Source organism: Pieris rapae, chromosome 5 (assembly GCF_905147795.1).
Source record: "Pieris rapae chromosome 5, ilPieRapa1.1, whole genome shotgun sequence".
NCBI lineage: Eukaryota > Metazoa > Arthropoda > Insecta > Lepidoptera > Pieridae > Pieris > Pieris rapae.
In genome coordinates, this window is record NC_059513.1 from 1,960,786 (window position 1) to 1,975,202 (window position 14,417).

The 14,417-nt window shown below is 34.3% G+C and overlaps 1 protein-coding gene across 1 annotated transcript in view; it reads left to right on the top strand.

The window, feature by feature from the left end:
- LOC110996390 overlaps window positions 1-14,417 on the top strand; it is a 111,422-nt gene that overhangs the window by 15,080 nt on the left and 81,925 nt on the right. Inside the window, exon 2 of the mRNA XM_022264032.2 lies at window positions 7,720-7,808. The gene's annotated coding sequence lies outside the window, so the exon portion shown is untranslated. The remainder of the gene's footprint in view (window positions 1-7,719; window positions 7,809-14,417) is intronic.

Here is a 14,417-nt window from a genome sequence, read left to right on the forward strand (position 1 = left end):
TAAATAAACAGACAGAAATATTGAAACGTGTTTGTCCAACGAATTAGTTAAATTATAATGAGTTCATTAGCCATTTAATCATCAAATAATCATGGCTTGTGTAATGATATTACATAACCTTTGACTTATTAAATGGACGTTAGTTTTAATGATTGTGACAAATGCTTAGTATATGACGTCATATTCTAAACGAGATATATAAAATTGCTTTTTTCAGAAAATATTAAACGTTTGGTAAAATAAATATTCTCAATACATATTTGATTTTTTAACTACAACATTATTGCAATGTTTTAGTTAAAAATTAAGAACTCATTTTCATATCACACTTGTCCAAATTTATTTTAGTATGGCAATACTTATTTGCCCCAGCCGTATGTTCTTACGTAATCATACAACACAAGTCCCACTAAAAGAATGAAATCTAGATGTACCATAGACACCGATAATTTTTTTTTAAAACACTTGTCCAGAAGCAGATGAATTAAATTTCACCAGAAAGCTTAATTTTGTATTTTATTTATTCCTTTTTTGTGTAATTTAGTTTCCATTTGAGACATTACGTTTGAATGCCAAACAGCTTAAATCCAATTTAAAAAGTATTTCTAAAAAAAGCAATAGACAAGATAATGGTTTCTTCTTATATTGTTTTATTTTTTATTTTTTAGACAAGTATTTTTTCATAGCCATGAACATAAGAACCTGTTCATCATGAGTAGCATGTCAGGGGACCTGCCCCTGTTAAAAGACGACAAGACGTGACGAAAATAAAAATAAGCTATTTATTTGAGGAATATTTATTATTGTTTTCATAAATAAAAATAATTACTTTGTTAGAAGAATGTAATATTTGATATGACGTCCATCTCTTGAATGAGTTTTTAATTATGCCTTTATTTACCTTGTAGTATTGTATCTGCAATTTTATTAAATCCCACCCGTGAACTTACATTGACTACCTGTTCAAGGCCGTCAAAGATTATATAAAAAAACAGAACATTAACTTCCTTTTCCCTATTCAAATCATTTTATCCAAGACTTTACACTGCTTATTTACTGGAAAAAAGTTTACCCATTACGTTCCAATTTTAAATAAATCATGGATCATTCAGTCAGTCAGTCAAATTTCGAGTTGTAGAGAAGAAATAAAAATAGATATTTTCCCGACGATATACTTTTTAGCTTTCTCAATGCAGTAAACGAATTTCTCTTATTTATCTTCAAATATTAAATCACAATTTTTTAATATAGAATTTAAATAAATATGTTACTTCGAACATAACAATGTAAGCATGAAATACGTATCTGCGAATTTATCAGCTAGTTACATTAAAATACTAAAACAAGAAATCAAGAACAGTTGCTTACCGGACGCTACATGAGTCGAACGCGTGTGACATAAACATGTTTACTTAAACTATCGACATGTTGGTTCAAGTTATAGTGGTGATTTTCGCTGCAAGTGTTAGCTTAGTGCATACAAGACATGTCGTAGACACCAGTACTCATAGACACGCAGGCTTTACGGAAATGCAACATTCTCACACTGACCCCAAAACCTTTGGCCAGACAGATACTCAAGGCAAATTCGTAGTGCCAAAAATAAATAAGCAACAAACAAGACCAGTTAGCAGTGAGAGTAATAATAATCAACTACGTACTAATCAAAACAGGGAAACATCGAGTAATCAGTACGAAAATGTGTCGAATGAACCGCAAGGTAGCGAATTTACCGTTAAGGCTATAAAACCTAGAAGAATTGACGATCGTGCTTACAATAATGAATATCAGTCAACAGAAAGAAATAAGAAGCAACTTACAAGTCAACAAGGTCACAATAAAACCCGAGAATTCGATCGAGACAATCATATTTACAAACAAGATGATATAGTTAAATCAACCACCAGTTCATTTAATCCATCAAGAGATCAGAACAGAAGTCTCTATCAGCAAAAGATCCATGAAATCGTAAGAACACCAATAAAATTTGAACAGCCGAATGAAGACTACAATCCAGACAGAATTGTTTTTATGCAAGATGTGAAAGATCAAGAAAATAGTATTTATAACGGAATTATTACGCCACCAACCACAAAGCTTTTTACAAATAAACCAAGTCACACACACAAATACAGCTCTACATCTACTACGATAGGTCCAGATCTTGAAGACAGAGTTGCTATTTCTGGTGATAAATGCCCCATGGGACAGACGAAGATCGTGGGCTCCGATCGATGCGTAAAAGTTGATACTTGAATGGACTTTTGCATCAAAAAATCATTTATATTTATTCAAGTTATGGGAAAGATAAAAACGAGTAGCTTAGTTAAAATAACTTATTTTGAATGCTTTAATAAAAAAACTTATTATAAAAGTTTACAGCATTGTGAACAATGATTGGTTTGATTGGTTGATGTATTACAGCAGATTCTAGCTTACATTTTTGATTGATGGTTAATTATTGAAATAAATCGTTGCACCGACAATCTTGTGATAAAAATTTACAGGTGCTTTGAAATTAAGGATCACTTAGCTACTGGATTAATTTACTTATTTGCATAACTCTTTTGATGATACAACAAACATCGGATACAACAAACGAGTATATTTTTTGGATAACAGACCGTTTGAAATATCCACCCATCAGTTATATTCCCACAGTCTACGGGTGTCATCTCTTAATTAATCTTTGCTAGGTTTTCTATTGTTTGATGTCCAACGGGACTATTTTATGTAATGTTTTATTATATTTGACAGTTGACACTTGGTGAGGCTGGGGGAGGTTGAATTGAAATGACGCATTTGTTACCGGTGCAACGATTATATTTACAATCTAACCACCTAACATAACCTTCAAACCTAAGTTTGAAGGTCATGTTCTGATGTCACTGAGAACTTATCATTTATAAACAATATACAAAACCCATGTGAAACGCTTTAACGCGTAAACAAAGGGATTTATATGGAGTGAAGTAAGCATTACTAATTAGCCCGTAAATTAGCTGAATAAAAATGACTTAAATGAATATGTCATAAAAATCATTAACTTCTGAAATAGTTAATTAAACAGTTATTAATTCATGTTTTGTCTATGATTGAATAAATAAATTAACGTGCGGCTATATTTCATTATGTTATAATTATCTTACTAATTTAGTTTTTTTTCTATAATTTATACTATATCATATGTAATATTTGTACTCGATTTTATTTGGTAGATCGTTTATTTTGTTGGGCAATATAATTTGTGATGTATTATGTTTATGGACCTTGAATTTATTAGTGTATTTTACTTCCCCATAAGTCTGATGTGAGATTATGTGCTATTTATTAAACGATTTTTAATCTGAGTTGTTTTGTTTTTTGTAATAAATCAGTGGCGCTAACACTCTTTTCAGTCCTGACCATGACAATTTCTATCTGTTTGATAATCATTTGTCAATCAAATAGACAAGTAAGTGATCAGGCTCCTGTCCCTAATACACCCCAGTGGGGCTAATACACCCCGGTTTCCTCACGATGTTTCCTTCACCGTTTGAGCGAATGTTAAATGCTCATCTAGCAATAAACTCCACCGAACCTATGACCTCAGAGATGAGAGTCGCACGCTGAAGCCACTAGGCCATAACTGCTTTGTGTTTTGTTTTATAATATTAGATAAAAATCTCGGATATAATGCTGGCTGGATTCTGCGTATATTTTACACGCTATGACGTAATTTATATTGTCTTCCCGAGTCTAGACTAGACTAAATGTATGCGTCACCATCTAAGGGACTGAGTTGGAACGACAGTACAAACTAATAAGCACTTGTATTATTTAATTCTTAAAAGGCCGGCAACACACTCGAGAGGCCTCTGGCATTGAGTGTCCATGGGCGGCGGTATCACTTAACATCAGGTAAGCCTCCTGCCCGTTTGCCCCCTGTTCTATAAAAAAAAATACGGTTCATGATTAAATAACCGTAATTATTGTAGACTCGATTATAGTGTACATATCAAATGTACTGATACAGCAATAATAGGACAGGCGATTGGAATGGCGCTGCACATGGCGAGAGATAGCAGGTTGAACAAACAAAAAATATAACAGAATGGTAACTACGAGATGGGAAAAGGAGAAGAGGAAGACAGTGCAGGAGATAGGCAAGTGTAAAGAGAATAGAAGGCACAACTTGGGCAAGAGGAGTTTACATTAGAAAATAATCGAAGCAGCTGGAAGAGGCCTATGTCACAGGCTCAGCTAATGTATTAGATTGATTTTATTAAAACAAATGTTTATATATATTACTAGCAGACTCGGCCAAGCGTTGCTGTGGCTAAGGTTATTTTTTATTTTAAATAGTAGTAAACTATTCAAGGGAAACGGTGGTAATTTTAACACAGCGCCATTTGTTAGAATTGTATCAAAAAATAAACAAATAATTAGCAATAAATTAAAATTGCGACTATAATTTGAGATTTAAACTATCCTATCTCTTAAGTTGGATCGAACTGCACATGGTGTGCTAATTTTAATATAATTGGTTAAGTGGTTTAGGAGTCCATTGAGGACAAACATTGTGACACGAGATTTATATATATTAAGATGCACCAATATGTCAGCAATAAAGACTTAATAATAATTAAGGATGCATCCGATACCGATACCGATATATCGGCGATACTTTAGGTTTGCCGGTATTGATCGATATCAGCGATATTTTAATTGCCGATACTTTTCAAATTTCGAGCTTTAAAAAATTAATATAAACGCGCATCTTTTCTGGCCAAGTGAGTGTCTTTAGGCCCCTTCTTATATAGAAAACTAGCTGACCCGGCGAACTTTGTTCCGCCTTAATGGCAATTAATAAGCATTTTTTTTTATTGGAAAAAATATAAAAAAATTAAATACCTACATTAATCATTCATTATACGAATGGGCAATGGCACTATCATTACATTATAATTGTTAATTATTTATTTAAAAGAAATAGTTTGAATATTGATTTCTTACAAATATCAAATTGTCATATATACGTCATTACATAGGTGTCATTATACGTCAATTACATAGCTATCATGTGCGTTTTGTTATTCCAAGTCTGATTCTTTTTTGTTATACCACGTTTTATAGTGACTGACGGTTCATGTCCAGTCACACGGGAACGCTGTCGAACGGGATAAAAAGTATCCTATATCCGTCTCCTGGCTCTAAGCTACCTCCATACCAATTTTCAGCCAAATCTGTTCTGCCGTTCTTGAGTTATAAGTGGTGTAACTAACACGACTTTCTTTAATATATAGATATATAGATAACGAAAATAAATAAAGCATTTGTCTAGGTTTGGTTAGTTGTCATGTCTTCATTTAATAAAATTTTATCTATCAGAATAAAACGGTAAATTAATAATCAAAAAATGAGAAATGTCTTCGTTGTAGCCAGCAGGATATTAAACCACATAACATAATTAGCAACAAAACTATATTGCGCAGCATTTGTAAGTATATTTCCTGTTCTATTAAATTATAATTAATTATTTAAAATAGATAACTAGGAAGTATTGTTTTAATCAAAAATTAATTAATTCGAATTAAAAAATGTTTTTGATTTAGATGTATTAAGAATTGCTATAGGCATCGTTGAAACTAAATTATCTCGGGTGTCACGTGCTTGTCTATACTTATAAAGGCTATATTTGTATTATTCACAAATTACTGGAAGGATTCGCAATTAAACTACAATAATATAACAAAAGGCTATCATTTAATTTGACAAAATCGAAATCATAGTCGAAAATGTAGATTTAAATACCTGAAAAGTGCAATAAAATACAATTGAAATGCAGTTTCAATCGTAAAGCAATTTAGCAGACGTTACCCGTGTGAGCAATAAACCTGAGAGGTTGAAGAGCTTTGAGAGTTCAGCCGGCCGTGCGACACTGAAATACGAGTGATTGCAACTGTTAGAATTTATTTCCTGTACTGAATAATGTTGGTATAAGTTTTATATACGTACAACTAAAAACAAGAGGGCTTCAAGATCCGTCTTCGTACGTAGTGATAGCTTTCTATATAAAGCCTGTTAAACCAATTCTAAACAAACATCGCTGTACCTGCTGCTGGCGTATGGGGCAACTAGCTACGAACTTGAGTAACAGTTGCCTCTTTAAAGCTTCATTGGCTCACTGACGCACCTCGACACAGAATGAACAGAAAATCTTTGCGAACGAATAGTTCAACTTCAAATAGCAATAATTTTGAAACATGTTGCAACCCGGCGACGCGGGTTCGCTATCCCATGGAATATTGAAGATTATATAATGTTTACTTAATTCATCATAAAATATTAACCAAAAAAGAAGTCCACGCTTTTATTTAACACCTTGTTCGAATAATTTATCAAATTTTGAGCGTTTGAAATTAGCTAGGCCTTATTTGTATCACTACTTACCTTAGTCCCAGAAGATGATGTACATATATGTCTATAATAAAGTCTATTCCATGTTAGGGGAGCGTTCAAGTATTATGGAACGAATTTGGTGGGGGTTTTGGGGTAAAATGTTACGATACGGGGTGGGAATTGAATTATTTATGCGTTATTGTTAATATTATTTTCGACTTTCCGATACTTTACGCGACATAAATGGCAACTTTTAGGTTTAATGAAACGTTTTACTATTACGTTACGTTACGTCGCCGTAAGAAGTATATGCCAATTAATATACATAAACAGTCATTGTTATGGTAAGAATCAAACCCGGGAAGTCTGGGTAAACTACATATACCCATAAAATTACAGAATCCTGATTTTAGGATTAGGTGTCTTTCGGAGCCGTAAATTTTTAGTTTACAGCAACGAATATCTTGGTCAACATACGACGGTTAAAAATGAACTTGCAAAGCATTATACTTGACACTTATAAGCCAGAAGTGGCCTTGGAGTATAGTCGCGTACGTAACACGTAAAGTACAAAATCGTGTGCATAGATTTGTTCGAAGTTTTCATATATCCACAGTATATAAACATTATATAATGTTAACATGTTATATATATAAAGCCTAGGTTAAAATTCCATCCATAATTTTTATGATTGTATGCATATCTTCATACTTACCTATATATTATAATTCTACTGGACATGTTTGAATGGATTTGTATATTTTTTTTATGAAACATAAAAAATACTTTACCTCGGATATCTTAACTGGTAAAGCTTTCGGCGGTAACCAAACGATCTGGGTTCGATTTCCAGTCTGATCCGTCCGAATTATTCATCGTTGCAGGACAACGTCTGTCGGATCCGCTGGTGTAAATATAGAATATCATTTAACAATAATCCATTAAACTTTTTTATACTCTAATAATTATCACGATTCTTAATTTCAAAGGCCGGCAACGCACTCGCGAGCCCGCTGGAATTGAGTCTCTATGTGCGGCGGTATCACTTAAAATCAGGAGAGCCTGCCCGTTTGTCCCGGTCTATAAAAAATACTACCCAACGACGTTTAAAAGGAATGTTAGGAGGTTCGCCCCTAAATCACCTCACGTGAAAATGGTAGAGATGATGCTGTTTAGGTCAATAAAACATGCAAAATAATTGTTCGATTGCTTAAAGAAATGTCGGGTAGTCCCATATTAAGGAGGCAAAACGAAAGGCTTTACTTACGACTTACCCTAAGTGTACACGCGTTCTACCCTCCGATTTCCGTTAAATAGCTAAGCAATCTCTTGTTTCAGATGCGGGTGGCGTGCGCTTGACCACGGACGGGCTGCTAAGCGCACTGGCCCGTCTCCGCCGCGTCCCGCACCCCGCGCCCACACGAAACGTATGTCCCTTTCACGGATAATTCGTAAAATCTAATAGTTATTGGAATAGTCACGGTTTGTTTGAAAATATTGTTGAGGAGAGGTCTTTATTTACTTAAAAATTGGTTGTCTGTAAAGTCGGTTTACTGACGATAGTTGAACATGAAAACGTGATACGAAAATACTTTAAATTTATTTGTTTGCTATAAATTTTTATGGATACAGAGAAAGAGGTAAATGGAAATCATAATTTAATTGATCTAGTTATTTGTACGCTTAAATGCAATTATGTAAATTTTTTAACGAAGAAACGCTGCCAAACGCGGAGGCAGATTGTGCCCCTTTGTCGCTCGTTCCGCGCTCTCGCTTGCACTTCAAGCCTTAAATGGAACGCCTCAGAGCGACGTAACGCCGCATGCGTCATGTTTTTTCGTACGTGCAGCCGGCTCCATCGAAATATAAGACGTTGTCACGTCAAAATTAAACATGAATAAAAAAGCAATTACGAAGTTGTGGTTATCACAAAAAAGTCTCATGGCTTACCTGCCAGGAGAGTTTTGTTATTTTTCGTTATTAAAAGCCGTATTGTATGCAACATGAACGAAAACAAACAGGTATATTTTAAGAAAGATTGGATTGGACGTGGATTCACTCTATAATTTTGTGGTTGTTTTGAAACACAATACCGCTTTATGTCGTTTTCATTAGTGAACCAGGATGAGAAATGTGGAAATGTAGGTACTTAGTGTACTCGTTCGTACGTCTAACAGATATACGGAAGTCTCGCCTCTCAATCTGACAGTCTACACAGTGTTGGCATAAATAAATAATACACAAATAATTATTTATTTTAATTAAAGTTTTAATTTGAGTCTGCTATCAATATTTATTTATTTAAAGCTGTATATCAGAATACAAAATACTGAGATTATAACTATTGTTTTTCTTAATCTACGATAATCGATTCTGTGACAAAGGCCTCCCCGATTGTGCTCCATTTTTCTTTATTATACACTAATCTCGTTCAGGTCTTTCCAGCCATTTCCATGGCTTCCATTCCATTTTCGTCGGCCCACCTTTTAAAATGCCTACCTCTTTTTCTTTTATGGCCTCTTGGTTGCCATATTGTTACAATTTTTCTCAATTTATCTTCTTTTCTTATGGAATGTCCAGCCCATTTGCGTTTTATTTGTTTTATTTTATCTGTGAAGTCAGCAAACCCTGTTATATCTCTCAAATTCCTCTTACTTATTTTACAATTCTTCTTTTCTTTATCTATGTTATGCTATCAGTATGCCTATATTTATCTACAGTTTACATACGATATACAAAGATATAAATATACATACCATTTTATTATTTTAAGATGCGGCCCTCGAGAAATCCTCCTCCCACTCCATTTAGCAATAAATTTTTGCCAGCCACCTTTCAATGTCTTCGGCCCATCGCTCTTTTGGTCTTTTGTTTAGACCAGTCCAATTGGTTACGAGCTTTACCGATCTATGAGCATTTAAGATGTAGGGCATGTAACAGCAGATTTATCGATTTTCCGAGGATATGTTAATTGAGAAGTGAAACAAAAGAATATTGACTCTTTCAAGGATACTTCTTTCTATTGCACGCTGGCACGAACGTATTTTGGCTTTAGTTTGGTTCGTGAATCCCGATCCAATACCTCTTTCAAGTCGTGGTAATGCGGCGCTCGAGTTCTTAGTCGTTGCTTTGTTTTTTATGTGAAACTTGTTTTCCAGTACAGCTGTTTTCATACTCGAAGGCCGTTTACGATAATAGCATAAATGTTTGTAGCAATTTTTGTTTTTGCGTGTGTGCAGGAAATTATGAGATAGGAAATTAATGAGATAATTTCATAATTTGTACAAAGCCGGATTTTGTCGATAAGAATGCAATATCGATACTAACGTCATCAATCAGTGCAGCACTAGACTAAATCATATGTTTATTATATAGTTTGTCTATTCAATAATAGAGGTCACTGAAAGCATTAATGGCAATTAAAAACTCCTTTTAAAGTTATGAGAATGTTCTAAATGTGAAATAGGTCGAGACTTGAAAAAGGAACTATGGAATTTCGAAAATATGAAATTTTAAACGTTATTGAAAACATATAAATAGCGCTCGAGAATCCTATTCGTCGCTCAGTAAAATATCGGACTCCAATAGTACAGGAACTTAAGAAGAGGATACCCAGAGGGGAGAAACCATAGCAGAACACAATCCCAGCATATATAGTAAATGTGTAAGAGTTGTTACGCACAGCATGGTTGCCGCCGGATGTCTAAAAATACCCTGGTTCTATAAACTAGTTTAATTAAAGCTAAACTTATAATTTATACACAAAGTGTTTGCACGTTTAGTTTCTAACATGACTACATTATATTTAAATTCTAAGTAAACTAATTAAGTGTAACTAAGTATAGTCTTCATTATTCCAAGTATGCACAAGTTGAGTCCGGGGAACCACTGGTACTTAGTACCTTTTACTTATTACTTGACTTACTTAGTACCTTTTAATTACATAGGAGCAGATCTTCTATAATTTGTTGTAGTTGATTTGATATCTGCTATCAGTAACAAGAAGAACGAAATTCACAACTCCTCCACTGTTCAAATTGACTTTTCTATGTTCCAAACATTGACTTTGTCAGGATAAAAAAGCTCACAATACCGCTTTTAACACTGCCAGAAGGCTCGCTAGTGCGTTAGAATTGGTACGGTTTTCTTGAACAGAACTTTTCTAACTTATGGTGGTAAAATTGATTGGAATCATCGCTTCTGGTGAAATTGCTCATTGCTCGTCTAATTAAAATTGAAAATTGTATTGGTTTTGTAAGTAAACGCAATATTAATTATAAATAAATACATATAATGGTTTGGAAATATTCCATAATGCGCGACGAAAATGTCTTAAAAACCTGCAGTAAATGGACATCGAGGCGATAGAACCTTCTCACATACTTGCCTATAGAAAAAGAAAAGGAAACTAAGACTTTTAAGTAAGTTATTAATATCGAATAAATAGATAGTGAAGACTAATTCAAATAAATGTAAGTTTAAATCATTTTACATATTGTTTTCAGGGCTTTGTTTTTTGATCTGTGGTTAAACAACAACTGTTTATTTCCCACGGATAAATATTCGGTGTAAATTTAAATACGAGTACAAGTAATAATACAAGTACCCAACTTCGCCCACGCCTTATGCTTGTTTTCCGAAATGGCAACTTAGAAATGGGAAATAGTCTTCGAATGACTAAGCACCGATTGCTCGATTTTTGTGGTGAGAACCGTAATAGCGAACAAAATACAATTCTATTTTTTTTTATTATACGAAGTGAAATTTTGCGCATCCTGAAAAGTAGTAGTGGTAGTCAAGTTGCACATAAGTCCATCACGCAACATCTTTATAACCATCTCGGGTAGTTCCTACAAGGCAACTTTCGAGAGGATCCAAAATAGTTTTTTGTATAGAACAGGGGGCAAACGGGCAGGAGGCTCATCTGATGTTAAGTGATACTCATGGACACTGTTAATGCCAGCCCTTTCATTTTACGGCGACCATTTTATTTAGAATTCCGCCCCGCTTGCATTTCCATACTGCTATCTAATCTGCTTTTTATGGTAGCCGGCACCGCTTGCCTTAGATATTCAGCCGTGCCCTCCACGTAAGGTTGAATCACTCCACCGTACAGCCCTTGGCAGCAGGGAACAAACTTAAACTTAAACAAATATCCGACCGAAATTCGAACCCCATTTCCCGAGCGTTGCAGTCGCCTTAGTTACAAGGCTAAAGGCTTTAAATCTATGGAAAGTTTGGTCTTATGTTTTTTTTTATAGAACAGGGGAAAAACGGGCAGGAGGCTCAACTGATGTTTGTAAAATTAATAAATGGAAGGATTTACTTTGCTTTAAATATGAGAAACATATTATTATTAATGAAAGTAAACTCTAATATGACTCCCGTATGATAAAAACCAAATGTTATGGATTTTGAAAAATAGAAGTTCGCGTACTTTCAAGCTTCACAGTTTACTTGTCTATTTTAGTTTGACTTTCATGTTAAAAATAGAAATTCGAATTTTAAATTCAGCTAACTACCATCTCAAACGAGTGTTGGGAGAACTAGGAAAATTATAGTTAAATTAGAGCAAAGTTTAACTCGCGTTCAGAGTTGAAAACGAACTTAAGCACGGACAGTGCAATTTAAATGCAGTATGTAAAGGAATTTCGTTAATTGTATAAGCTCACTGCATCACTAGTTAAAAGGTCGTTTGGCATGCCTCCCACTGGTTTTGCCCAAGAAACGCCCACATACACCAAGGCACAACGTTAAAGATTTTATATATTTATAGCCCTTGACTAGCGAACTGGTAGTGAATGTAAATTTACAATTGCTTTTTTGATGTTAATAAGTGTATTTCTTTACCTATATGAATAAATATATTTTGAGTTTGACAAGTCCTTCGAGTGTCAAATTATTAACCACATATAACATGTTTAAAGACTCGTCTAATACTGTAATATTACCGTGATTGATCGCCGGATATTGGTATATTTTTTCTATTAATTTTAGTAGCATGTAATTTCCTTGGTTGGCAAGAGTGTTAGGCTAGTGGCTGGAGGCTGCGTGTTTAATCTTTGAGGGCATAGGTTCGAACTCCAGTTATGCACCAGTGGTCGTTTCTCTTAATACTAGCTACATTTATTTCGCTCCAACGGTGAAGTGAAAACATTCTGAGGGCACCGATATGTGTTCAACCCAAACGGTCAACTGCGCTTTTAGTGGTATTTTTTATTACCAAACAGATACAGCAATTTTAGTTTGTATCGCCACTGGTTCATTATTATTTCATTTTTAAACAACTAATAAAATGTATTAATACCAAATAATAATAAAATAAATAATGTTACTAATACTGATTTGTATTATAACCCACTACCATCTCCTGCAGCTTAGTGACCGTATACGAAGAGCGATTCGAATCGTTGACGACTAGTAACTTGATCCCTTGGCATTGCGTCGGATCTCTTTGAATCTTCTACCGTATTTACCAGGGAGAGTTCAGAGGAGTTGTTCGGACTAATACTTGCAGCTGAGTTTCATCATCGGACGTCAAGAAGAATGTAATATACTATCCGTACCACCTCGACGTCCGCCGTTCCACTACTGATCGTTTTGAGGCAGTGTCCATGGTCCATCATTTAATATCATAGAGGACCGTCTGCCTTCCGTAACATACAAAAAAATAATAATATTAAAGGCTTCTAAAATATCAATCAGCAAACTAAATCGTGTCATTCATCACATTATCTCCTATTATATATATAATAGTTGCTAGGCATTCTCTGGAATGAAATTTTGGCAAATTTCCATACATTTGCTTGTAGACTGTGATATATTGATACAAGTAATAAAGTTTACCAACATTTGGCAGTTCTCGCTTTGATAATATAAGAGAAATTAATCATGAATTTTTTGGGCTACGCAGTTTCCTGTTATAATTTGAAGGGAGCTTTTTGTTTCACAACAAAGAACCTAAGGTGATATATTGTAACATAAGGGATTTAAAGACAAAAGCTTTAACAAATAAATTCCATTCCTCCGTAAAAGCTCTCCTTATCAATTATTATTCTTCTTCCCTAAAAACCCTCAACAACTAATGCATTTTTATGAAGGTGCTTTATTATCATTATTAAATTTATATGTATTCATATAAAATACTTTAAATAACGAAGCTTTCCCAACTCTTCAACTCCAGCTCACGAGGCCATCACAGGCAAATAGGAGATTGGTCGAGAATGTTGATTGCATTCCTGGATGACATGGGAGACCACTTTGTTTGCCATCAGGCAGCCCCTATATGACTGTCATTATGGAAAATATTTTTAGCATAAATGGTTGTACAAAAAAAATTATAAGGGCCTGTTTCACAATGTCCGGATAAGTTCCAAATAAGCTATTTGTTATTTATTTGTAGGATAAACAGTATTTTTGCGTTTCACGACTGTCAGATAGCGCTATACGTCATGAAATGTGAAGTATGTTATTTGGAACTTTTATCTTTCGAATAATTTATGTGTTGCATAGCTATTTGGCACTTTATCCATACATTGTGAAACATGCCTTAAATGTCATAAATAGGAAGTAGTATTTAATCATGTTACTACTCATAATTGTGTAAAGGCAGCACTTTAAACTAACAATGGAAGTTCAACTATTTTTTTTAGGTGGATAATTATTATTTTCACCGATCAATCTCTTTCGTGCCTTCTCCATCTACGCGATACTGGCGAAGTACCTTGTGCCCAGTTGGCACAAATCTAAGCCATTAAAAAAAACAATGGTTGTATCATAATGTTGACTAAGTGATGAAAGAATGTATCAAAGAATACACGAGTAAATTTAGTTTTGTTCAGCAGGTCAATGTAATTGTGTGCTCAAACTGGCGCCTCAAAAAGGCTCTGAAAGGCTTATTAAAAAACTGGACTGAATTAATAATTGTGTAGAAGCAGTGAACTCAATGGCGGTGGGCTGTGTAATCTAGTTTACCGCACCACTGAACTTGTTCAATTTCATGTATTTTCTAAAGCTTGATTCAAACGTAACAGTAC